We start from the raw sequence: 26,398 nt of genomic DNA, 5'->3' as shown, positions 1-26,398 counted from the left end.
GGGGGTCGAACCCGGAACTCGGGACTACGAATCCGAGGCGCTGTCTACCCAACTGTCAGGCGCCCACTGACAGCTGGGAAGTATTATACACCACCAGGCGTGGTGGTGTATCATACAGCCTGGTGGTGGTGTTGTATCATACAGCCTGGTGGTGGTGTTGTATTATACAGCCTGGTAGTGGTGTTGTATCATACAGCCTGGTGGTGGTGTTGTATCATACAGCCTGGTGGTGGTGTTGTATTATACAGCCTGGTAGTGGTGTTGTATCATACAGCCTGGTGGTGGTGTTGTATCATACAGCCTGGTGGTGGTGTTGTATTATACAGCCTGGTAGTGGTGTTGTATCATACAGCCTGGTGGTGGTGTTGTATCATACAGCCTGGTGGTGGTGTTGTATTATACAGCCTGGTAGTGGTGTTGTATCATACAGCCTGGTGGTGGTGTTGTATCATACAGCCTGGTGGTGGTGTTGTATTATACAGCCTGGTAGTGGTGTTGTATCATACAGCCTGGTGGTGGTGTATTATACAGTATTATGTATTCGATAACGTATTCGATGTACTCGATAACGTATTCGATGTATTGTATTTGGTCGAAAATACCAATATATAGTAACGGATTCAACAGAAAATTTGTTTTTGCAAAATTAATTTAAAATCAGAAAAATTAAGCAAAAATAGCAAACTGAAATATTCCTAGGTCTAATATAGCCAATATATGTACTTTATAAGGCCTAAGATATTGTGCATTAGGCCTTGGATTGCTAGGAGAGGTTAGATGTATTATATTGCATTTCAAACAAAAGATCGGTATATATTACAAATATATATTGTCACATATGCGGTTATATAACAAATATAAGTGAATGCCTGTGTCAGGTAAATGGTGAAGCAACACTCGTCTACTTAGACTTTCCACTTCTTTCAAGGTTTCGAGAACACGTGACATGTTCGGGAAGAAACACATGGTCAAGGCGGCCACCAGAACAAGGAGTAACAATCCAACATACGTACACCGGCGAGAGTCCACCCAGGCACGGAGGTGAATGTGAGGCTAATATGATACACTTGTTCATTACAAAAGAGGAGGGTAGGGGCTGGTGTGTGGCGGAGCGGCCCTCAAGGTTACTTGTTCCAGGGAATATGTGTCAGTCTTAAAGTTGAACCCCGCATACTGCCCCCCAGCCTCACGGCCTACGTGATGCTGCTGCACCTGCTGCTGCTGCACCAGATGCTGCTGCTGCACCTGCTGCTGCTGCTGCTTGTGCACCTGCTGCTGCTGCACCTGCTGCTGCTGCTCCTGCTGCTGCTGCACCTGTTGCTGCTGTACCTGTTGCTGCACCTGCTGCACCTGCTGCTACTGCACCTGCTGCGCCGGCTGCTGCACCTGCTGCTGCTGCACCTGCTGCTGCTGCTGCTGCTGCACCTGTTGCTGCTGTACCTGTTGCTGCTGTACCTGTTGCTGCACCTGCTGCACCTGCTGCTACTGCACCAGATGCTGCTGCACCTGCTGCTGCACCTGCTGCGCCGGCTGCTGCACTTGCTGCTACTGCACCTGCTGCACCTGTTGCTGCTGCACCTGCTGCTGGTGCTTCTGCACCTGTTGCTGCTGCATCTGCTGCTGGTTCTTCTGCACCTGTTGCTGCTGCACCTGCTGAGTTATGTAGACATATTGAGAGCAGGCAGCTTGGGTATGGAAGGGGGTCAGGTCATGGGATGCTCAGTGGTGGGAGAGGAAGAAAAAGGGGCCGGGCAAAACATTCTGAAGATGATATCTTGGATGCTGCAACAGGAGATCTGGAGAGGTGTGTGCATTAGACGTGTGCATGTCTTCTCTCTGCCTACATGTTGTTATCTCACTCTTTACTCCCACTTTGTAATACAAAATATTTCTAGGCAACAATATATTTCTCTGCAAATCGTTCAGTATATTTTGTAAAACAAGTTACATTGTTTTACAAAATAATGAATTGTATATATATATATATATATATATATATATATATATTAGTATATTTTGGTAGCAGTCTTTCCTGTAGACATATATTATTAAATATGACCGAAAAAGTAAGATTAATAATTCTAACACGAATTTTCTCAATCTTTCGTACATTTCTTTTCACTGTTGGTGGTAATTCAAAAATCAATTCTCCAAAATTGATTTTTGAATTACCACCAACAGTGAAAAGAAATGTACGAAAGATTGAGAAAATTCGTGTTAGAATTATTAATCTTACTTTTTCGGTCATATTTAATAATATATATATATATATATATATATATATATATATATATATATATATATATATATATATATATATATATATATATATATATATATATATATATATATATATATGTTGTTGAATATGACCGAAACGGTAAGATTAATAATCCTAACATCTTCACTGTCGGGGGTAATTGAAATATTAATTCTCCACAGTTCATTTTCTCATTTTTTTATATATAGTCTGATGCCTAAGTGTTTCGCAAGGGCTTCTTACATTCTCAATGACAGGTTTTTATATATCATATATTGTGCTTATATTCGTTTTTGGTGATATGCAACCCATCCTCCGAATTGACAGTACGATTTAATACTAAGTGTAATAAGTACACTTTCTTACTGTCATATACAGTGCATAATTGCACTTATGGGGCTGTTACATTTACCAAACTCCCTTCCCCGATTCAATTCTCCTCGTTTTCTGTTAAGACACTTAGAATTTTAGGATGAAGTTTTCAATTTCAATTTGCTATACACTAGTTTTAAATATCAGGAATTTCTTTTTCAGGTTTATTAAATATAATTTTATACAAAATTTTAAAATATCCTGAGTTACTTTATAATTTATTGATATATTTTAGTTTTGTTTTATTAGTTTTATAAAACTGTAATATCAATATAGCTATAGGTTAAGTACTAATTGTAATTAAGAAGCAATAAAATTATTATCTTCAAATACTAAGACGGTTAGGTGAGGTTGTGATTTTTTATTCAGTTTTTTGGGTAAACTCAAATATTCACAATATATTTGACAGTACGATTTAATACTAAGTGAAAATAAGTACAATTCCTAACTGCTATGAATAGTACATAATTGCACTTATTTGTCTTCTTACATTTACCACCCCATTTTTGGAGGACGGGCTGTGATATGATATGACACAAAGATTTTTGGGTGAGGTGACAGAACACAAATCAATGGATATATATTGGATATGAAAACATATGAATGAAAGAAACTACAGAAGGCCTATTTGCTCACATTTTCTCTTGATGCTTCTATGTTGGTTCGGGGTATTGAAGTGGGTAGAATATAGTTATGCGTTAATTGGCTGTTGATTGCTGGTGTTGACTTTTTGATGTGTAGTGCCTCGCTGATGTTGAGTCTCCTGCTATCGCTCTATTTATCGATGATTTTTGTGTTGCTTGTTAAGATTTTTCTGATGACAGTTTGGTTCTGAGAAGAGATTAAATGATCCTTGATGGAGCCCTGTTGTTTGTTCATTGTTAATCGCCTAGAAAGAGACGTTATTGTCTTCCCTATTTACTGAGTTCTTTGGGGCTTACAATTCCCAAGCGGGCATGTGAAGGCATAGACGACGTTGGTTTCTTTCAGGGGTGTTCTCTTTTGTGTCTGGGAAGTTTTTCATGAGTAGGTTGCCTATTTTTTTTTGTTTTTATAGTAAATTGTCCATTGTATTTTCTGATTTTTATCTGAAGAGATAACGTTCCTATCAATTTTAGGGATAACGTTCCTGAATTTTGGAGAGTTAATTTTTCAATTACCCTCGACAGTGAAAAAAAATGTAAAATGTATATATATATATATATATATATATATATATATATATATATATATATATATATATATATATATATATATATATATATATATATATATATATATATATATATATACATATACATATATATATATTGTGACGGTAACGCGTTGGTGTTCGGCTGTTTAAGGCTAGGGGTATGGCCTCGTCACATAGTTATAAAAAAAAAATAGAAAAACTGGAACTTCGTCTGTGGTAAGGTAAGGAGAAGACACACAAAACACAAGTAAAACTTTAACAATGAAATTTTTAATTACGTTAAATAAATCAAAACATGAAAATATGGACAAACAAATATGTATAATAAAATCAATGAATCAAAATAATAAGAATACTTAAATGACACAATGAAAGTTACGTTAAGGCAAAATAATAAGAAGTGCAACACAAAAGTTAAGTGGGAGGTGCTGGAATATTGGCTTAAAGCCACCACCTCTCTCAGTACACGCTAACGTCTAGCTGGGAGGAGTGCTGGCTACGAAAGCACGGAACATTCTGAGGACTGATGTTGGGGTGACCCCAGACATCAGGTAGTATTGGGGGCGAGTGCAGGTGCAGCCAGACCGGCGACCAATCAGCGGAGCCGTAGCGATCAACGGGTAGTTTGGTGGTTGGAGTTCGAACAGGTGGCTGGATGCATACGTTTCTGCTCACCCTGGCAAGCCTTGCTGGTGCTGGTGTTGTTGTCGTTGTTTGACATTTCTTCCATAGTCTTTTATATAATTGTGACGACGTAATTATGAAGGGAAGAGCAGGCTCAATCTCTTGAAGGAGATTATTGTCACAACTCTCCCCCGAAGCCTGCGGTTCTGGAAGAAGTACGTCGTTATGTGGTGGAGTAATGGATGGAGTCGCTTCTACTTCATAAACTCTGGAGAGATCATGGGCTAAGATGTTGTCAGACTCTTGGTATAGCGTGTCTCCAGGTTGAATTTCTGCAGGTAGCAAGCCCATAGTAGAAGACGTTGAGATGAGAAGTGGGCGTGCTGCAGGAGGTGTAGGGTGGTGTGGTCCGTGTTGATGGTGGACCGAGCACTTTTCAGGTGTGGAGTGAAGTGCTGAAGCTTCAGGATGAGGAAGAGTAGCTCCTTGCCAATTGTTCCGTCGTTCCTTGTAGCAGTAGTCGCTGACAGGTGAATTCTTCTCGCCTCGTTGCTGCATCACGACACCACCATCGTCGGTACCATTGGCGTCGACATGGAGGATGTAGGGCTTATCTGACGAGGTGAGAGTGGAATTAGAAGAGGGCATAGGAGCACGAGTATTATCCTGAAAGCATTTGGGAAGATCATTAAGGATTTTGGAATTAGAAAGCGCTGACTCCTTGTCAGTGCTTTCGGGAGAAGAAGCCGGGATGGTCTCACTGTGGATGTAGGGTTCTGTGAAGGTAGAACAATTAATCAAGACAGTGGGAGGAGTACCATTATATTGCTTCAGGAGGTTGACGTGGCACAGCTGGGTCTTCCGCCGCCTATCAGGAGTCTCTATCACATAATTATTATTATTCCTGCACTCTTTGACGCAGTAGGGTCCTGAAAATCTGTTTTGTAAAGGTGAACCTGGGATAGGGAAATAAGCAAGGACGAAGTCTCCCGGCTTGAATTTTCTTACTTTGCTGGTCTGGTCGTAATGAGTCTTCATTCTCACCTGGGCTTTCAATAGATTATCATGAGCAAAGCGGTGGACTCTCTCTAGAATGTGTTGAAGGTTTTGAAGAAACTGGGGCACATTCTGATGCTCACTGAAGGTGGCATCTCTGAGAGAGTCTTTGAAAGCCTTAAGGGGAGTACGGCACTTACGGCCGTAGAGCATCTCATAAGGAGATACTCCTAGGGACTCATTGGGGAGACTTCTGAAAATACACATTATTAGGTCAATCTGCTTATCCCAATCCTTTGAGGTTTCACTACAAAACTTTTTCAAGAGTGCTTTGATGGTCTGATGACTACGTTCAAGAGAACCCTGTGAAGCAGGATGATAGGGGCTGGACAATACCTGTTTGATGTTGAACTCCTCCAGTGTTCTTTTGAAGAGATCACTGGTGAAGTTGGTGCCACAGTCACTTTGAATCTCCCTGGGAAATCCGTATTGAGTGAAGATCTTCAGTAGATGTTTGATAACCGTAGCAGCCGTGATGTTCTTCACTGGAACTGCTATGGGAAATCTGGTGGTAGGACACAGGATGGTTAGGATGTAGGCGTTACCTGAACTGGTCCGAGGTAAAGGACCAACACAGTCTATTATGAGTCTGTGGAAAGGTTCCGCAGGCACCTGTATGGGAATCAGTGGTGCTCTGGGAATGGAGACGTTCGGTTTGCCTGCCATCTGACATGTATGACACTGTTTTACGTACTGTTTGACGTTATTTACCATACCTGGCCAGTAGTAGTCTTGGCGAATCCCATGGTAAGTCTTGTTGAAGCCGTAGTGGGAGAATGCTCCATGGGCCAGGTGTAGAATAGTGGGCCGCAGGCTGGTGGGAATCACAAGTTGTTCGGTGTTGGCCCAATCGTCCTCCTCCTTCAGTTTACTGGGTCTATATCTGCGGTAGAGCAAGTCGTTCTCTAGGAAGAACCCAGGAATACTGTCGGGTTGAGTCTCAGCCTGGAAAAACAATGGTGTTAAAGTAAGATCTTCCCTCTGCAACTTACGGAACTCCAACTTGGTCAGATGCGGGGGTAGTTTCTGAGGGTCTTGAGGGACAGCGGTGGCAGTAGAGTCAGCTGGCTGTGGACGTGCGGCTTGTGCACGGGTGGTCACGAGAACCGGAGGAGAAACTTCACTCTCTTGAACCTCTGCTGGAACATACTCTAGAATAGGATTTATTGGCACAGAGTTACACACCTGGGGTTTGTCCATGACGATCAGGTTGGTCGGTTGCAGGTCTTCTGCCAAGTCGTTGCCTAGGAGAAGTTGCACTCCAGGCATGGGAAAAGGCTTTTCCCTGACGGCGACTTGGACTTCCCCGTTCACGTAGGGACAATCCAGGTGGACTCTGGCGAGAGGGTATGGAGTAGTAGCAGTGAGGTCAGTGATGAAGACCGTTTCCCCGGTGTAGACTATGTTGGGCACAGCCGACTTCAAGATGATCGATTGTAGAGCCGCTGTGTCCCTCAAGATCTTCAATTTGAAACGTCCCTCCGGATTTGAACCGTTGGCAGAGACAGTTCCAGTATACAGGTGGTTACTGAAAAGAGAAAGATCATTAACATCAACACCAACATTCATCACAGGCTTACCGGACTTAGGAGGAGTTGGTTTGGGTCGTTGTTGGTCAGTGGTTCCCTTGTATTGAGACTTACCACACTTGTCTATGGTATGTCCATAGAGTCTACAATACTTGCAGTACAGTTGTGAACCAGCTTGATCGGGGCTCACCTTCTCGTAACTGTACCACGACTTCTTACTGGAGGATGGTTCAGGTGTCAGCCGGTGGATGAGGCTGTAAGTGTCAGCCGACTTAGCACACTTCAGGTAGTCGGTTTCTTCTTTATCTGCTAAGTAGAGGCGGACAGGAGGCGGCACACGTCTCAAGAATTCTTCAACAAGCATCAGGTTGACGAGTTCTGCAAAAGTAGAGACATGTGCTGCTTCCAGCCATTTCATGAAATACCTCCGTTTCGTGTTAGCAAACTCGAGGAAGGTAGTGGTACTTGCCTTCAGGTGGTCACGGAATTTCCTTCTATAACTTTCGGTGGAAAGTAGGTAGGCGTCCAACACTGCTTGTTTCAGAGTGTAGTAGTCATTCTCAGACGCCAAAGTACTGAGTGTGACTGCAGCTCTACCTGTAAGATGGACTCTGAGAAGTGTGGCCCATTGGTCGACAGGCCAACTGAGTTGATTAGCAAGGGTTTCAAAGGTGGTGAAAAACACATCAACTTCTGCTTCTACAAAGGATGGCATTAACTTACTTGCATGTGATATATTAAAACTGACGGGAAGATTGGCAGTAGCTTGTTGGCGTTGAGTGAAGTGGGAAGTTTCCAAGGCGATTTCACGTTGACGACACTCTAGAGCCAGAGTCGCTTGTTGCTTGTCATGTTCGCGTTGCATCTCCAACTCGCGTCGTTTGGTTTCAAGCTGTACTCGTTCCCGCTCCTGGAGTAGTGCAACCTCACGTTCTTGGAGGGCGAGTCCTCGTTCGTGTTCTTCTCTCCTCAAAGCAGCTTCACGTTCTCGTTCTTCTCTTCGTATGGCAGCAGCTCGTTCTTGTTGTTCGAGGGCTTCCCTTTGCTGTTCGCGGGCTTCCTTTTGCTGCTCACGTTCAATCTTAGCCAGCTCTAGTTTAAGTTTCATCGTTGCCAAGTCAGTTTTATCTGCAATATAGTAAGTTTCATGAGTTTCAGAGTCTATCTTACCTTGCTCTAAATAGTAATCCAGCAACAGGTTGTGTAGGTCATTTTTGTTGGCTTGATAGGGAACTTCTAGTTGATACTCATGTGCAAGAGTTTGTAGTTCAGTCCTCTTGGCACGACTTAAAGTTCCTATTTCACCTGCTGGATTTGCACGGAAAGTTTGGAGACGAAACATGGTGAAATTAGCAAATAAAGGTACACGAATGTTCAATAATGAAATGTCAGAAACAGGACAACGTGGCAACTGGTACCTATCCTGTGTGATCTTTAACAATTAACGTTAAGTGAAAGATATTAAATGATTAAATGAAATCAAGGGCGCAGGAAATCTTGTACCCGGTACTCATGTAAGAGAATAAGGGCAAGAAAATCCTACTAACAAATGAAACAGAGTTTCGAAAACAAATGAAACAGTTAAATGCTTCAAAAGTAAAATTGGTAGTCCAAGGATGTAGGCATACCTTGCCAAGTCTCTATAGGACATAAAGCAAGTTTTTCCCACTGAATTTAATATGATACTTACAGAATTAGCGAATTTTTGTGCTCTGAAAAAATAAGCTAATTCCCTACCGTTGTATGTATCATCATCTCTGACTGACGTGTAGGGGTGCGAGGTGTCAACTGGTGACGAGAACTGCTGCTGAGGTCCCAATTCAGCAACTAAAGTTCGAGCTAGAGGAACTATGGCCCTCTTTGTCCTCCTACAGTCAGATTGCAGAAGATTGGGTACTCTTGACCCGGGGCAGACCACAGTACCAGGGTACCAATATGATGATCTGTCAGAATGAGAAATATTCAAGGGACATAGATGGTAAATACGAGTAATAACATGGAGGGAGAGATGACCAATTAAGAGTATGACTGAGGCCTACAGTCACCACGTAATCCAAAGTTGTCTCACCTTCACTATATGTTACTCTCGTAATGCACAATACACCGCACCTTATAAAAAATGAAATTGAATGAAAAATAGTAAAGCTACGTTAACAAAGTTAAATACGCTTACCATAAATTACCACTTGGCACCAGTACCTGAGTGAGGCTCCTAGGACAGGCCCCCATATAACTTGTGACGGTAACGCGTTGGTGTTCGGCTGTTTAAGGCTAGGGGTATGGCCTCGTCACATAGTTATAAAAAAAAAATAGAAAAACTGGAACTTCGTCTGTGGTAAGGTAAGGAGAAGACACACAAAACACAAGTAAAACTTTAACAATGAAATTTTTAATTACGTTAAATAAATCAAAACATGAAAATATGGACAAACAAATATGTATAATAAAATCAATGAATCAAAATAATAAGAATACTTAAATGACACAATGAAAGTTACGTTAAGGCAAAATAATAAGAAGTGCAACACAAAAGTTAAGTGGGAGGTGCTGGAATATTGGCTTAAAGCCACCACCTCTCTCAGTACACGCTAACGTCTAGCTGGGAGGAGTGCTGGCTACGAAAGCACGGAACATTCTGAGGACTGATGTTGGGGTGACCCCAGACATCAGGTAGTATTGGGGGCGAGTGCAGGTGCAGCCAGACCGGCGACCAATCAGCGGAGCCGTAGCGATCAACGGGTAGTTTGGTGGTTGGAGTTCGAACAGGTGGCTGGATGCATACGTTTCTGCTCACCCTGGCAAGCCTTGCTGGTGCTGGTGTTGTTGTCGTTGTTTGACATTTCTTCCATAGTCTTTTATATAATTGTGACGACGTAATTATGAAGGGAAGAGCAGGCTCAATCTCTTGAAGGAGATTATTGTCACAATATATATATATATATATATACATATATGTATATATATATATATATATATATGTATATATATATATATGTATTTATATATATATATGTATATATATATGTATATGTATATATATATATGTATACATATATATATATATATATATATATATATATATATATATATATATATATGTATACATATATATATATATATATATATATATATATATATATATATATATATATGTATATATATATATATATATATATATATATATATATATATATATATATATATATATTATATATATATATATATAATATATATTATATATATATATATATATATTATATATATAGACTCGAACTCGAACCCTAGCCAGCACAGAAGCCTTCCAGCAACTGGCATAACAGGTACGCCTTTAACCCACTGCACCATGCTCTGACCCCTAAAAGAGATGGTAACTTCGGGGTATTTAAACACCCCAAAGATTACCACCTCCCAAGGGCAACTAGAGCAAGTGAGGGGTCACTTACGTTTTTCATCAAGTCCCTGTTAATATGATAGAACTCTATGTCTATGCTTGATGCACAACTTGCCTAAACACGCAAGTGAAGTTATACAACGTTAGAACACTTTCCCACCAGGAAACTCTTTTAGGGGTCTGAGCATGGTGCAGTGGGTTAAAGACATTCCTGTTATGCCAGTTGCTGGAAGGCTCCTGTGCTGGCTAGGGTTCGAGTCTCCTGGTGGGAAAGTGATCTGTCCCCTTCGTCATCCCCACCATTCCCCACTCCATTGTCCGATGCCTTCCGAAATGGTTTGATGTTCCCTTCAGAAAATTGGGAACATCAAGTGATCTGTTGTTCCCATCACTGAAATATAAGAAAAATAGTTGAAATGAAATGAAAATATGAAAATATAAAATAATTAACTATATACACAAAATGAACGGTATGGTAAACAACACAGCTCAATTCCAATGCAATTCACACAAAATAATAAAATCAAAATGAAAATAAATCAAAATCCATGAAAATTCAATTTATCAATGCAATCAGAAACAATGAAATGGAATTGCAATATATTTAGTATAGCATGTGTGTTGCTCTTGCATGCAACAGATGACGCAGTTTTTCAAGAAAAGCATTGTTTTACCTGTCACAGGTGTGGCATCTATATTTATACTTATGAAATAAACGGTATGGTAAACAATACAGCTGAATTCCAACACATTGCCACACAAAATAATTCAATAAAAAATAAAATAAATCGAAATCTATGAAAATAAAATTTATCAATGCAATCGGAAGCATTGAAATGGAATTCGTGACATATTTAGTATAGCGAGCATGTTATTATTATGAGCAGCAGATGGCTCTGTTAAAAAAAAAACATGTTTTTGCCTGTTTCAAGTGTTACATCTATATAATAGGTATATAAAAACATGCAAGTATTCGAATGGAATGTTGTGTCAAAATTTCAAAGCAATTGATGAAGTACACATTTGGAGATTACAGTGTGTGTTGCTCATACGTCCAATAGATGGCGCCGTTTTTCTAAAAAAGCATATTTTTTCCTCTCACAGGTGAGGCCTGTATATAGTAAGTATATAAACCATGCATCTATTCAAATGCCACGTTGTCTCAAAATTTCAAAGAAATCGGTAAGGAGGTTTCAAAGATTTCCCTCGCATGAAAAAACATAGAAAAACACAGTTTTTCAGAAAAAGCATGTTTTTTCCCCGTCCCAGGCGTGACATTAATATAGTATGTATATAAAAACCTGCTCGGATGCAAATGGAACGTTGTGTGAAAATATCAAAGCAATCGGTGAAGAACTTTCGGAGATTAGCGATTTTGAACAAACGAACATTTCCATTTTTATTTATATAGATATTTAATCTTTATAATGACTGTAACATCGGCAACAGTCTATTAAAGGAGCGCCTTGTTAGGGGAGGGTATACGTCAAAATGGGCCGTTTTATTAGGAGTACGGGATGGTGTCGGGCACCTTCACACGAGCCTCAAGCTCCCTGAAGAGTCTTAGAGTCGCCACTGTAACACGATTGGTGAATGGCTAAACCAAGGAAAATAGTTACGTACACCTTGGAGGAGTGCATCTCTTCTGACATGATTAAATCAAGCTTAACAAGTGCCTTTTGCTCACAGAGAGTGGCAATGTAAGCACGAGCGGCGTGTGCTGCAGCTTCACAGTGAAAGGGGATCACAAATCCAAGCTGATTAGGATTCACCATGGAGGCAGCTTCCTGGCTGACTGATCTTAGTGCAGCTATGAATCGTCGGAAGGTGTTCATTGCCAATGGGCCTGATTCCCCCATCCCTCTTACTTTTTAGAGCAAAGAGGGCTGCTCGATAATAGAGAGACCTGATGTCCACAGGGACGCCGCCAGCCAATCACATGTTGGAGGATCTTGTAAAATCCACTAAAAGAGTCTTTGCGGCCTCGCCAAGCACCGGGATTAGCATTTGTTTGATGTTCAGGGTTTTCAGGCTGGTGAAGCCCCTCGCTGAACGTTTTTTGAAAAGACATGGCTGCTTTGTACACTTCAGATTCCTAAAGAGTTAAGGGTTCAGTTCCAGCATTGTTTACCTGGGGATTCCTGCTACTGTCTGGAGCTCTATTTGGGTGATTGTCCTGTAAAGCCTATACTCACCTAATTGTACTCACCTAATTGTGTTTGTGGGGTTGAGCTCTGGCTGTTTGGTCCTGTCAATCAACAGGTGTACAGGTTCCTGAGCCTATTGGGCTCTATCATATCTACACTTGAAACTGTGTATGAAGTCAGCCTCCACAACATCACTTCCTAATGCATTCCATTTGTCAACCACTCTGACACTAACAAATTTCTTTCTAATATATCTGTGGCTCATTTGGCCACTCAGTTTCCACCTGTGTCCCCTAGTGCGTGTGCCCCTTGTGTTAAATAGCCTGTCTTTATCTACCCTATCGATTCCCGTGCGAATCTTGAATGAGGTGATCATGTCCCCCATCACTCTTCTGTCTTCCACCGAAGTAAGGTTAAATTCCCGTAGTCTCTCCTTGTAGCTCATACCTCTCTGCTCGGGTACTAGTCTGGTAGGAAACCTTTGAACCTTTTCCAGTTTAGTCTTATCCTTCACTAGATATTGTTATGATCTCAGCCTACAGGAGAAACGAGTCTCCCTCCTTGAGAGTTATTCGTCAAGCCTGACCTGATTAGAAGGTCTAGCGAATATTGAGGTGATAACGCATATGTAAAATAGTTGCTTGGATATGTGTAACAGTTTGAGATTATGGGCAATGAAGAAGAAAACAGATAAATGACTGGCGAGGAGATGTGGACATTTTGCTGGAGGCGTGAGGCTCGCTTCCGGAGGACCTTGACCTCACTTGAGTGCCAGACATCGCAGGGGGAAGCCGCGCTTCGTTTGAGCTCCCGTCAGAAGGGAACCCCTAGTGATATATCTCTAAGAGAAGAGAAGTGTGCAGACGTACCAGCTGTGGAATCGAGCTGGGGACGTGTGGTCTCAAGTCGTGGGCGATAATTAGTGAATATTAAGCCGCCCGGAGGCATTTTCGTGGGCTGTGTGGAGCGCCCTGACCAGACGCCGTCAGAGGGAAAGCGCCCTCGATCAGTTAATCTGTGGTAAGCACGATATACGCCAGTTCATAGTGATTGCTTGTAGTTGGTCGTGTGCCCAGCGACAGTAGCAATGTTTATTTATAAGTTAGACATGTTTTAATAAGGCAGAAAGCCTGAAATAGGAGAGTGAAGAGGGAGGAGCACGGAGCGACGTCCATCCCCTCTGAGCTCTGACGGACGACTGAGGAAGCCCGGCTCCTGACGGAGGAAGACCCTCCCAGTGAGTGAGGACCGCCGCCAGGCGAGGTGGAGTATGGACCCGCCCAAAACGGGGGAGTCCACTCTCACTGTATGTAGAGGACAGATAGAGGTTGGAGACAAACATATTGTGTGATTATTTTTGTTTATGTGTTAAAGGGGAAACAATTTTATTGGAGTGTCGATGGGTTGCAGGTTTGTTCTTTGGGGAAGAAGTTGCTGAGAACTTCGAAGCCAGCAGATGAAGTAGCTGATGAGACTCCAAGATAGTGGAGCAGAGGACCTCGAGCTGTGAGGAGAAGAAGCAGTGAAGAGGAGTGTCACGTGCTTCTGTAGAGGTGGAGAAGCACCATAGTTGCTCGAGGAAACTTCATGGTGTAGCAGCCAAGAGAGCTGTGGAGGAACCTAGCAGAAGGGTGAAGCACCGTAGTTACTCAAGGAAACTTCATGATAGCAGCCTGGAGAAGCTGCAGAGGATCCTGGTAGTGAAGCCCGGAAGAACCTGAAGATATCAGGGTAGTGAACTTCCAGAGGTGGAAGGGGAAGTTCTGGTGGATTACTAGTAGGGAGTTGATAGTGTTTGGTTGTCATTAGCGTGCAAGACGCAGTGAGAGGTGAGTGACTGTTTGCATTCTTATGTCAAGGAGTGTTTTACACTGAAGTTAGAGTTACAGTCGTAGGCTGGATTACCTACAGATGTATGCGTTCCAGGACTGACAGTGATCGATTGATCATTGTTGTGCACCAATGAACATTTATACTGATATGTTATTGCATTCAAATGCTGATTTTCTTGGTATACATTTATAGATACATATATATATTCTCTTGCTGATGGTGCAACAGCGTATGTAGACTTGATCAACTTGAGGAGGTTAATAGTATCAGGTGGTGAACCAGGAGATAGGATACCACTTGATAAGCTGATGGTAGAGTCCTGGTTGTGTTGGAGAGCAACCCGATTGTAATAGTATAGAGCATAGGATTCATTATTATTATATGTGTGTATGTATCGTGTATGTGCTTTGTCCAGTAAATGTATCCCAATTTGCTGGTGTTTGCCCTTGTCCTAGTGAGGCTTCCCAGGAGGTAGTAAAGAAGGAGAGAGAGAGAGAGAGAAAGAACCAAGAACCACTGCTTTGGACAGGGTAGAAGGTAATACTAATAAGCCAAAAAGGGGATCGAGGAGATCATATTACCTAAGGAGAGAGTGGGGAGTCACAGCGGCTCGAGTGGGTGTGTGCACGTGACAACGAGGCTAGGTGTTGGAGCCGCATCCCCTAAATGTGTGACGTTGAGCCCCTCTCCAAGGGCCAGAAGCGCCTAGTGTGATCTCCTAGTGAAGTATAAGCACTCTACCGAGTTGTGGGTTGGGTTGTCCGTAGAGAAGGATCAACGACGACAACACCACCAACCCACAGTCTATAATAATATGGACTCCATGCTGGAGCCGAAAACTCCAGGATTGGTCTGACATATGTAGTATATAATGTTCTGAAAGATTCCTTACACTTAAGTTCCTTAAGTTTCTAAAGGCCGCTTTTATGTTAGCCAATCTGGCATATGCTGCTGATGTTATCCTCTTGAAATGAGCTTCATGGGACAGGTCTGGCGTGATATCAACCCCCAGGTCTTTCTCTCTCTCTCTGACTCTTGAAGTATTTCATCTCCCAATTGTTACCTTGTAACTGGTCTCCTGCTCCCTATACCTATCTTCATTACATTACATTTGCTTGGGTTAATCTCTAACAACCATTTGTTCAACCATTCCTGCAGCTTGTCCAGGTCTTCTTGAAGCCTCAAGCTGTCCTCCTTTGTCTTAATCCTTCTCATAATTTTGGCATCGTCAGGAAACATTGAGAGGAATGAGTCTATTCCCTCTCGAAGATCATTTACGTATATCAGAAACAGCATAGGTCCGAGTAGAGAGGCCTGTGGGACTCCACTGGCGACTTCACGCCAATCTGAGGTCTCGCCCCTCACTGTAACTCTCTGCTTCCTATTGCTTAGGTACTCCCTTATCCACTGGAGCGCCCTACCAGTTACTCCTGCCTGTTTCTCCAGCTTATGCATCCACCTTTTATGGGGTACTGTGTCAAAGGCTTCCAGACAGTCCAAAAAAAAAATGCAGTCTGCCCATCCTTCTCTTTCTTGCTTAATATTTGTCACCTGATTGTAGAATTCTATTAAACCTGTAAGGCAAGATTTACCCTCCCTGAACCCATGTTGATGGGTTGTCACGAAGTCCCTTCTCTCCAGATGTGTTACTAGGTTTTCTCTCATAATCTTCTCCATCACCTTGCATGGTATACAAGTTAAAGACACTGGCCTGTAGTTCAGTGTCTCTTGTCTGTCACCCTTTTTGTATATTGGGACTACATTAGCCTTCTTCCATATTTCTGGCAGGTCTCCCGTTTCCAGTGACCTACTATACACTATGGAGAGTTGCAAGCAAAGTGCTCCTGCACACTATTTCAATACCCACGGTGAGATTCTGTCCGGCCCAACAGCTTTTCTCACGTCCAGCTCCAATAGGTGCTTCTTGACCTCATCTCTTGAAATGTCGAGACTTTCCAAGGTCGCCTGGTTCGCTGCCACCTCTGCTAGTGCCGTGACCTCTCCTTCTTCTATTATAAAGACCTCCTGGAACCTTGAGCCTGGTTTGTTGAGTTCTTCACACACCTCTTTGTCGTTCTCTTTGTACCTGTCTTCACCCATTATAAGTTTCATCACCTGTTCCTTCACTGTTGTTTTCCTCCTGATGTGACTGTGTAGTAGCTTTGGTTCGGTCTTGGCTTTATTAGCTATATCATTTTCATACCTTTTCTCAGCTGCTCTTCTCACACTAACATACTCGTTCCTGGTTCTCTGGTATCTCTCTCTACTTTCTGGTGTTCTGTTAATATGGAAGTTCCTCCATGCCCTTTCGCTCAGCTCCTTTGCTTTCATACATTCCGTATTAAACCACGGATTCTTCTTTTGCTTCTCTGTTTTTTTCCTGTCGGGCCAGGATAAACCTGCATACAGCCTCCTGACACTTTTGGGTGACATTGTCCATCATGTCTTGTACGGACTTCGTTCTGAGTTCTGTGTCCCATTGTATATCCCTTAGGAATTTATTCATCTCCTCATAGTTTCCCTTTCGGTACGCCAGCCCTTTGTTTCCCCAGTTCTTTTTTGGGGAAGATAATTCCTAGCTCAACCAGGTACTCAAAGCTCAATACATTATGGTCACTCATTCCCAAGGGGGCTTCCAATTTAACTTCCCTTATATCCGACTTATTTAGGGTAAATATTAAATCAAGCAAAGCTGGTTCATCCTCCCCTCTCATTCATGTCAGTCCCTTGACATGTTGATCTAGAATGTTTCTTGTTGCCACGTCCAGCAGCTTAGCTCTTCATGTGTCTGGTCCTCCATGTGGGTCTCTGTTCCCCCAATCTATCTTCCCATGATTGAAGTCTCCCATGATGTAGTTTGGATCCGTTACTGCTAGCTACAGAAGCTGCTCTCTCTATTATATTAATGGTGGCCATGTTGTTTCTATCATATTACTGTCTGGGTCTTCTTTCATTCGGTGGGGGGTTTTATATGACTACTACTATAATTTTCTGTCCTCCAGTTGCTATGGTGCCTGATAGGTAGTGAATGAAACCTTCACAGTTCTGATTTACCATCTCTTCAAAACTCCAACCTTTTCTTATCAGCAAAGCTACACCACCACCTCCCCTCCCTTCTTTCTCTTACCTCACTACATAGTAGTCCTGTCGAAACACTGCATTTGTTATGGTTTTCGTTAGCTTTGTTTCTGTGAGTGCTATCTTCTCTGGGTTTTCTTCTAGTGCCCATTCTCCGAGTTCACTTGTTTTATTTGTAATCCCATCTATGTTACGGTACATTGCCTTGAAGCTCACTTTCTTCTGTTCATTTTCTTGTCCCCTTCTTGGTGAGCGTTCTGCTGGTGGGAAAAGCTGTTCCCTGGGTGAGAAGATCTGTGAGGTGGTTTGCAGGGTCTCAGAGGATTTTAGGGTGGGGGTGGGGGTTCAAGGGAAGGTGTTCAAGTAGGGTGTGGGTTAAGGAGGGATAGGGAGGTATGGGATGAAGGGAGAGACGGGACAGGGGGGTAAATGAGGGAGGGGGGACATGGTGGGAATGGGGGAGGGGTGTCAGGGGTCAGAATGGGGTGGAGGGGAGGGAGGGTTGTGTGAGCATTTGGGTGGGGGCAGGTAAGGTGAGGGGAGGGGAGGGTTTCTGTGCTGAGGGGGGTGGTGGTGGTGTTGCCCTTCCCCTCAGGTGTTGCTGGGATCCTGGTTGTGGGTTCCCCTCTTGTCTCTGTGACTGTTGTGTTGGGAGTTGCGATTTCCTGGTTTGCTCCTCTCTCCCTGTGCTTCCTCCTTGCCTCTGCTGCCCTGGCTCTCTCCTCCTTCGTCCTGTCCCTCTGCAGGAATACATTTTTGTATTCCTCCACATACTGCAGACGACTCTTCCTTTTTAGAAAAACCTCCTTCTTGGTCTCGTTTGTAAACACCACTTTTACCAGTCGGTTTCTGTCCTTATTGTACCAGCCCAACCTGAAAACCTTCTCAATGTTTGTTCAGCCCCTTCCATCTGTAACCCCCTAAGTATTCCATGTACTTCCTCTCTGTCCTTGCTATTCCATTCCTGCCTATTGGATCCTTCCTGTTCTTTGATGCCTACAACTACCACTGGTCTGTTTCTTTCCAGCAGCTGACTGGTGCATCTTGCTGCTTCCTGTGAAGTAGCTGCTTGCATGGCTACCTCCCTCACTGTGTCCATTGCTTCTGAGCTCTTTCTCAGTCTTTGTGCAAATGTTTCAGGTACAGAGGCATTTCCTTCCAATGCAACATTCCCACCATCTCTTTGGATGATAATCTGATGCTTGGCCTCTTTATTTTTCTCTGTGAGGGATTTGATCTCCTCCCTTGCTGATGTCAGCCCACTTTGCAGGTTGCTAATTGTAGTCCTCATTTCATTTATCTCCCTCATGAATTCCTCTAAATCTTGGGCTAACACTTCCTTTGTTTGGTCACTTTCACTATTCCCTGTGCCCCTGTTGCGTCCTCCTGCCATTTTGTCCCTATCCTTGATATGTTTTGATAGGGTTAGGGAGAGGGGTGCAGAGAGGGGAGAGAGAGAGAGAGAGAGAGAGAGAGAGAGAGAGAGAGAGAGAGAGAGAGAGAGAGAGAGAGAGAGAGAGAGAGAGAGAGAGAGGGAGGGAGAGAGAGAACAGAGAGGACAAGAGAGAGAGAGGGAGGGTGGGGTAGGGGGGAGGAGGGATATTGTATATCACTCTATTGTGTCCAGTGGTCGTGTGTGTGTGTGTGTGTGTGTGTGTGTGTGTGTGTGTGTGTGTGTATGTGTGTATGTGTGTGTGTGTATGTGTGTGTTTGGGTGTTTGTGTGTGTGTGTTTGTACGGGGGGGTTGAGTGGGAAACTGGGGGGTGGGAGGTGACAGAGATGATTACTTCAGGTCAGGTGGTCAGGTGGTGGGAGAGGGTGAGGGAGATGGAGGGGGTCCCACTGTGTGGGAGGGTTTTGGGGGTAAAAGGGGAGGATATCTGGTATACTACAGAGAAAGTGAGGAAAGGGGGGGCGTAATGTATGTGTGTGTAGTCACCTAGTTGTACTCACTTGGTTGTGTTTGCAGGGATTGAGCTCTGGCTCTTTGGTCCCGCCTCTCAACTGTCATTCAACTGGTGTACAGATTCCTGAGCCTATTGGGCTCTATCATATCTACATTTGAAACTGTGTATGGAGTCTGCCTCCACCACAACACTACTTAATGCATTCCATTTGTTAACTACGCTGACACTGAAAAAATTCTTTCTAACGTCATGTGTGTGTGTGTGTACTCACCTATTTGTACCCACCTATTTATGCTTGCAGGATCGAGCATTGACTCTTGGATCCCGCCTTTCCAGCTATCGGTTGTTTACAACAATGACACCTGTCCCATTTCCCTATCATACCTAGTTTTAAAAGTATGAATAGTATTTGCTTCCACAACCTGTTCCCCAAGTGCATTCCATTTTTCCACTACTCTCACGCTAAAAGAAAACTTCCTAACATCTCTGTGACTATTCTGAGTTTCCAGTTTCCACCCATGTCCCCTCGTTCTGTTATTATTACGTGTGAACATTTCATCTATTTCCACTTTGTCAATTCCCCTGAGTATTTTATATGTCCCTATCATATCTCCTCTCTCCCTTCTTTTCTCTAGTGTCGTAAGGTTCAGTTCCTTCAGACGCTCTTCATATCCCATCCCTCGTAACTCTGGGACAAGCCTCGTTGCAAACCTCTGAATCTTCTCCAGTTTCTTTATGTGTTTCTTCAGGTGGGGGCTACATGATGGCGCGGCATACTCTAAGACGGGTCTCATGTAGTCAGTGTAAAGTGCCCTAAAAGCCTCCTCATTTAGGTTTCTGAATGAAGTTCTTATTTTCGCCAGTGTAGAGTACGCTGCTGTCGTTATCCTATTTATATGTGCCTCAGGAGTTAGATTAGGTGTCACATCCACTCCCAGGTCTCTTTCTCGAATCGTTACAGGTAGGCTGTTCCCCTTCATTGTGTATTGTCCCTTTGGTCTCCTATAACCTGATCCTATTTCCATAACTTTACATTTACTGGTGTTAAACTCCAGTAGCCATTTCCCTGACCATCTCTGCAACCTGTTTAAGTCCTCATGGAGGATCCTACAATCCTCGTCTGTCACAACTCTTCTCATTAATTTTGCGTCATCCGCAAACATTGACATCTGTGATTCCACTCCTGTAAACATATCATTTACGTAAATTAGAAAGAGGATTGGTCCCAGCACCGATCCTTGAGGTACTCCACTTGTCACTGTTCGCCAGTCCGACTTCTCGCCCCTTACCATTACCCTCTGACTCCTTCCTGTTAGGTAGTTCTTCACCCATACTAGGGCCTTTCCGCTTACTCCTGCCTGCCTCTCAAGTTTGTATAGCAGTCTCATGTGCGGTACTGTATCAAAGGCCTTTTGGCAGTCAAGAAATATGCAGTCTGCCCAGACTTCTCTGTCCTGCCTTGTCCTTGTTACTTTATCAGAGAATTCTAAAAGGTTTGTTAGGCATGATTTCCCTGTCCAGAACCCATGTTGGTGCTTGTTTACAAACCCAATGCTCTCCAGGTGCTCAACAAGTCTTAGCCTAATTATTCTTTCAAGTATTTTGCTGGGGATGCTTGTCAGTGATATGGGTCTGTAGTTAAGTGCCTCCTTCCTATCACCTTTCTTGAAAATCGGTACGACATTTGCCTCCTTCCAGCAACTGGGCAATTCTCCCGACATAAGTGACTCATTAAAGATCATTGCCAGAGGCACGCTGAGAGCCTGCGCTGCCTCTTTAAGTATCCACGGTGATACTTTGTCTGGTCCAACAGCTTTATTTGCATCCAGTGTTGTCAACTGCTTCATTACCTCCTCTGCTGTCACCTCTATATCTGATAGTCTTTCATCTAGGATAATCGCTTCTAACAATGGGAGCTGCTCAGGCTCGGTTGTGAACACTCCATGGAAATTGGCATTCAGTACCTCACAGATTTCCTTGTCGCTTTCTGTATATGCCCCAAGTGACAAGACTGTTTTCCTCAGTCTTGTCACTTGGTCATTTACCGACATCTTCCTTCTTATATGGCTATGTAGTAATTTAGGTTGGTTTTTCGCTTTGACTGCAGTATCATTCTCATAATTTCTTTCCGACACTCGTCTTATGTTAATATAATCAATCCTAGCTCTGTTACATCTAATCCTGTTGTCCTCTGTCCTTTGTCTTCTGTACTTCCTCCACTCCCTCCTGCTTCTCACCTTTGCTTCCTGACACTGTCTATTAAACCATGGGTTATTATATTCCCTCCTGCTTTTTTCCTTTATTGTTGGAATAAATCTCTCTTCGGCCTCCTTGCATTTCAATATGACTTGGTTCATCATACCTTGCACTGTTTTTCCTCTAAGTTCTTCCTCCCACTGCACTTCTCCCAGGTAGTCCCTTATCCTTCTGTAGTCCCCTTTTCTGTAATCAAGTCTCCTTTCCCGGACCTCTTGTCCTTTGGTCACAATTTTAAGCTCCATCATGTAGTCAAAGACTAGGACACAATGGTCACTAGCTCCTAGTGGTATTTTATGTTCCAACTGCTCGATGTCTTCTACATTCTGGGTGAAAATGAGATCTAATAGGCTGGGCGTATCCCCTTCTCTTCCCCTAATATCTTCCTTCACATGCTGTGTTAGGAAATTCCTGTCAATAACGTCTACCAGCTTCGCTCCCCAGGTCTCCTCCCCGCCATGGGGATTCCTCGTTTTCCAATCTATCTCTCCATGATTTAGGTCCCCCATGACCAGCAGCTTCGCTCTCATTCTATGCGCTATATATGCTGCCCTCTGCAGTTCATCTATACATGTCCTGTTGCTGTCCTCGTACTCCTGCCTGGGCCTTCTACTGTTTGGTGGGGGATTGTAGAGTATCAAGATTACAATCTTCTTCCCATCCACTGTCAGAGTTCCATGTATGAAGCTCGTGCTTTCATTGGTACCCGGATTTTCCAGCTCATCAAACTTCCATTTCCACTTTATTAGGAGTGCCACTCCTCCTCCCTGTCTCTGTGTCCTTTCTTTTCTTATCACCTGGTACCCCTCTGGAAAGATTGCATCCGAGATCATGCCATTTATTTTAGTTTCCACTATTGCCACTATGTCTGGGTCTGCCTCACTAACTCTTTCTTTTATCTCTTCTGCTTTATTGGCTACCCCATCAGCATTGGTGTACCAAACCTTGAGACTCTTCTTGGAAACTCGGGTGTCAGAGTTCCCCCTTTCACCGGGGGTCTGGGGGGGACTGGGGGTGTCTGGGGGGCGAGTGGGGGCTGTGCGGGTGAATGGAGGGTGCTAGGGAGGTGCCTGGGAGTGCCTGGTAGGCGAATGGGGTCTGGGCATCTAGGGGGGTAGGTAGGGCATAATGGGTCTGAAAGTTAGGGGTCTGAATAGCATAGGGGGATTGAGAAATAGAGTGAGACTGAGAGTCAGATAGAGGTTGAGAGGTTGGGGGGAAGAGGGATATTGAGGGCAGAGGGCTGAGAGGAGAATGGAGCATGGGTGATGGGAGTGGAAGAGAGTGTGTGTGTGTGTGTGTGTGTGTGTGTGTGTGTGTGTGTGTGTGTGTGTGTATATGTGTGTGTGTGTGTGTGTGTGTGTGTGTGTGTGTGTGTGTGTGTGTGTGTGTGTGTGTGTGTGTGTGTGTGTGTGTGTGTGTGTGTGTTTGTGCATGTGTGTGTGTATGTGCAGTCAGTGGTAGGGAAGAGTGGGAGTGGGGGGGAGGGGGGAATGTTTTGGGAAAGTGAGATGTCGGGTAAGACGAGGTGGGTGAGGTGTTGTCTTCAGATTACAGCGGGGGGGGGGGGGGGGGGGATTAGCGGCTTATCTCGGTTCCCAGTGATCTCACAGTTGCTGTCCTTGTTACCTGACTACCACTTACAATTGTATTATTGAATGGAATGCATTACTGTCTATGATAATGTTATATAAACTTTTCAAACTGTTGGAGACTTAAGAGAGACACTGAAGAGCGAGGCCCCCGCAAGCACTCTAGGTGAATACTCGGCGGGTCATTGGTAATCCTCTGGTGGTCTACAAGTCTCCACGTGGGTCCCAGCTGGTGCAACTGATGCTGCCTCAAGAAATCGATCTTCACTAGCTAATTCTCTAAATTCACTCAGATAATTCACCACAAGATGTGATCAATGTGTTGCATTACAATGCCACTGTTCAATTTACACTGTCCCGATTCCCACTGCACCGTACACCTGTTCCTTTGATCCAATTGTTCCCTATACACGGACTGCTGCCCCTATACGTCTGCTCCTTATTTTTTTTTTTAGATATATACAAGACTTGTTACATTCTATCAAGGCTGACCCAAGACTGCCCCTCCGTGGTGCCTTCTTGTCATGGTGAAGGGCTCATGTACACCTCCCTGGGACCGGTGTGGGTTGCCTTTGCCCCCTCTTTGGGTGGTGTACATGCAGAAGGACACCACGTAGGGGCCTTGTTCGCCATCGGACCACCTTCTGTTCTGACCACCCGCTGGAGGATTCGCCCGTGAGGGGCCGCCCTGAGTGAATGGTTGGGTGTCCAGGCTGGGGCGATAGGGGGAATGGGGTCTTAGCACGAGTTTGGGAGAATCGACGATGTAGTAGGACTTCCCTGTTGAAAAGGGGGAGCACCACTGGGGACGACGCACCCTTCCTACACTGGCCTGCGCTTGGCCTCCCTGGCTTCGTTGGAAGGTGGTATTCCTTGGTTCCAGGTCCCAAAACTTTAAATTGATTTATTCATGGATGACGACACGACTTCTGTTACCCAGGATCATGGGGTGGGAGACCAGGCACCTGAGTCGGACTGTCCTGGAAGACCGGGCTCTGTGGCTGCCGTTACTGGGCCCTGTTTAGGCCCAGACCAGACTGCTCCTTCCTTCTCCTCTCCCTCCTCTGTGGTTGGGTCGAGCCCCAAGCCCTCTGTGGTGACCCCCTCGTCCCCATGCACGGCTCCATCTCTCATTGTGACTACTGCGCCTTATGACCCATCTCTCTAGAGACTCTTATCGCCGTCCCCACTACGACTGCTCTCGTATGCTCCCTTCCCATACTAATGAATACCATGCTTTGTTTTGTCCTGCTACGTGGACAAAGTACTTTGACCTCCATCCTTTAGATTCAAATCCTTCTGACGATTTTTCCCTTAAGAGGCATCTTGTTGATTCAGTAGATGCCTCTGTTACCTTCAACCCCCACCCGTCTTGGTACACGTGTTGTTGCTGCTCCTTCTCAGGATGCAGCCACCCACTTGGCCGCCTTATCCTGCATTGGTGAGACTCCTGTTCGGGTCTCCAAGAACGCTCGTTTAAATGGCAATGTTGGCACTATTCTCCTACCGCACCATGTTGCAACTGGTGTTAGAAATCTAAAAGACTACCATGAGGATTTCAAGCATATCCTCGAAGCCCAAGGTCATTCTGTTTTTCAGGTGGATACGTTTACTCATGGTCGTCGCCGTCTGCCCTTTCGGGTTGTGAAGATTACCTTTGATGGTTGGACCCTTCCGCCTTCTGTCATTCTTGCTGGTGCCAGATGCTCCTTTCAAGCGTATATTCCATCTCCTCGGCTCTGCAATAAGTGCTGAAGGTTTGGGCATGGTGTCCTCAAATGATCTGGTCCTGTCTCTGTCTGTCCCATGTGTGGGGGCGAGGGTCACTCTAAGTTGGGTTGCATGTCTCCCCAGGCCCGCTGCCTCAATTTCGGTGAGGTCCACCCTGCCTTCTCCCACACGTGTATATGTTACAAACTTGAGGCAGCCATCCTCAACTTGAAGCACCGGGATCGCTTGTCTTTTCCTGAGGCTAGACGCCAAGTTCATCATCTCCCCCCTTTCGCTGGCGTCTCTTATGCTCACAAGGTGCGCTCTTCCTCTCCTCGTCTTTCTCACCATCCTCAGTCTCACAACCGTTTCCAAGCCTTAGACCCGGACACACCCACCACCTCCTTCCCTGTTCCTTTCCGTTCTGTCCCGGAGGGTCCCCCTCCTGGTTCTCTGTCTAGGGTTCCCCTTCTTTCTACCCAGTCTGTCATGTCTCCTGTGTCTTCTTTCTCCTTTCCTCTGGTCCTCCTTTTCATTATTCTCCTCCGTCTCTTGGCTCTCCACGTAGCCTGACTGTGCGGGCCGATGTCCATCACTCTCCTGGTGATCATGTTGTTTGCTCTCTTTCTTCTTCTCCTTTTGAGATGCTAGAGTCTGTTGCCCAGTTCATTGCTGCTGGGACACCTGTCTCTTTGAGTCAGAAGCGGAAACCTGGCACCTCTCCTTCTTCCTACCAGCAGGCAAGAAGGCTTCGCTTTCTTCTTCGCCCCCATCTCTGATTCTATCGTTCTTTCCCCTACCGCTTTGGTGGTTGAGCCCCCTATTCATACTGTGGAGGTTTCTTTGGCACCTGTTTCCGTCTCGGTTACTGCCCTTGTTGAAGTCCGCTCCCCTCTTTCTGCCCCTCCTCCTCCTGTTCTCCTTGCCCGCCCCTCTCGGTTGTCTCCACCTCCTCCTCCGGATCCTGCTCGTCCACCTCTGGTCTGTTCTCCTAATCCTTTCCCTCCGTCTTTACTCAGTTTACCCATGCCCTCTAACCCTGACTTCGCTGACCCTGATCCTGACTCTGTGCTTCTTTAACGTCCTGTGTTCCTTTTTCACCTATATTTCTTTGTTGCTTTCCTTTCTTCTTTTGTCGATGTCTATTCTTCAGTGGAACATCCGTGGATATTACGCCAATTTCCTTGTCTATAGGAGCCGATGCTTGGTGCTCGTCCTGGTCGCTTTCGTTGCTATTCTTTTCTCTCCCTCCTCCCAGCTATTGCTCGGGCCCATAACTATTCTGCTATAAGCGTGCAGCCTGGAAGAGACACTGCCGCCAGCAGAGGGTTGAGTCTTTTCTTTTGTTTCGGAAGGCAAGTGCAGTGGCCCGTAGGACCATCTGTATAGCTAAACATGCATGCTTGATGTCTTATGTCCCCACCATTACGTCCGAAACTCCTCTGCC

The 26,398-nt window shown here is 44.4% G+C and overlaps 1 protein-coding gene across 1 annotated transcript in view; it reads left to right on the top strand.

Moving 5' to 3' along the window:
- LOC138353041 (nephrin-like) overlaps positions 1–26,398 on the top strand; it is a 142,437-nt gene that overhangs the window by 68,324 nt on the left and 47,715 nt on the right. The window lies entirely within an intron of this gene.

This window comes from Procambarus clarkii, chromosome 56, assembly GCF_040958095.1.
Source record: "Procambarus clarkii isolate CNS0578487 chromosome 56, FALCON_Pclarkii_2.0, whole genome shotgun sequence".
In the NCBI taxonomy this organism is placed as follows: domain Eukaryota; kingdom Metazoa; phylum Arthropoda; class Malacostraca; order Decapoda; family Cambaridae; genus Procambarus; species Procambarus clarkii.
This window is presented reverse-complemented; position numbering and strand designations above follow the sequence as displayed.